Genomic DNA, 1327 nt, shown 5'->3' with positions numbered 1-1327 from the left:
CGGGTGACTCAGGAAGCTGTGCAGGTTCTGCGCAGAAAAAAACAAAACATGGACACAAACCTCAGATCCGCAAGCTGTGACAGACGGGGAGGAGGAGGAGGGGGAGGATGAGGAGGAGGAGGAGGAGGATGAGGATGAGGATGAGGAGGAAGAGGAGGAGGAGGAGGAGGCGGCGGCAGCGTACCGGCAGGTCGTCGCCTCTGAGCGAGTTCCCCGACAGGTCGAGGTGTGTGAGCGTGGAGGCCACGACCGGGTTGTTACAGAGAGCCTGACAGAGGCTGTTCACACCTGCAGGAAAACACAAAGTGTCCAAAAAAACCAAAAACAATAACAGAACACGTGTGGTCATAAAAACCCGCCTCACTGATGAGACGTATCGCTCGTTTCCGTAACTAAATTATTGAATTAAAAGCTGCTTTTAGAGCTTCTACGCTGGTGAACAGCGAATAATATACAAAGATTTATGATTTAAGATATCTTAGATGTGTTTAGGACTTATATTTAAAAATACGAATCAGTCACAATGTTGGATATCTGGATCTCAATAACTCAATATTCTTACAGTCAAAACTAGTCAAATTTACAGATATGGTGAAATTTCAAACAACACAAATAATGTTTAAGGTAATAATGTTTAAAAATAATAACTTTCACGAGGCGCACGGATGAAGAGGGGCTTTGCCAGTTTTGGTTATTTATTATTTATTTTTTCCTGCTTTTATCTGTTAATGATGAAAAATTGTAGAAACTTAATTTTGAGTATGTGGGCGTATAGTATATATTTAAGTACTTTTAGTACAGGCTTAAAGGAATAAATAAAATGAATAAAATGAATTTTAATAAATAAGTTTTTACTTTTTCTCACTCATTTTTTAAAATTTTTGTTTTCCATTATCTGTAATTATTACTTTATTTGTTTTGTCTGTCTGTTTTTGTATAATATTTTCTTTATTACCTTTTCACATGTTCGAAATAAATAGAAATCAAATAACTCAGGGCGGTAATAATGCAGATTTGAGTTTGTTTCTGTGTGTTCACCTTTAGGAGACGTGGAGGTCCTGGAGAGGTTCAGCTGCTTCAGGCCCATCGGCAGTTTGGCGAGCTGAGCGCTCAGAGCCGAAACACCTGAAATGCAGTTATTAAATATGAATAATATTAAATCTGACAAGTTGATCTCATGTAAAATAATCTTAGAAACTGAATGCTTTAAAAATGTAAAGAAATCTAACTATAAATCTTTACTGATGTTCACTTTATTTCTAATTCTGTGGTATGTTTCAGTTTTACGCAGCAAACTTGTCCCTATACAAATATACACTACATAAAA

At 37.2% G+C, this 1327-nt stretch overlaps 1 long non-coding RNA gene across 1 annotated transcript; it reads right to left on the bottom strand.

Annotated features, from left to right (window-relative positions):
* On the bottom strand, positions 1-1121 carry LOC121965278. Its single transcript, XR_006107473.1, has 3 exons — positions 1039-1121; positions 185-288; positions 1-27 (listed from the first exon to the last, which is right to left on the bottom strand). It is a non-coding gene; the product is annotated as an uncharacterized LOC121965278 (long non-coding RNA).
* Positions 1122-1327: the final 206 nt, after the last annotated feature.

Source organism: Plectropomus leopardus, unplaced genomic scaffold, assembly GCF_008729295.1.
Source record: "Plectropomus leopardus isolate mb unplaced genomic scaffold, YSFRI_Pleo_2.0 unplaced_scaffold19349, whole genome shotgun sequence".
Taxonomy (NCBI): domain Eukaryota; kingdom Metazoa; phylum Chordata; class Actinopteri; order Perciformes; family Serranidae; genus Plectropomus; species Plectropomus leopardus.
This window is presented reverse-complemented; position numbering and strand designations above follow the sequence as displayed.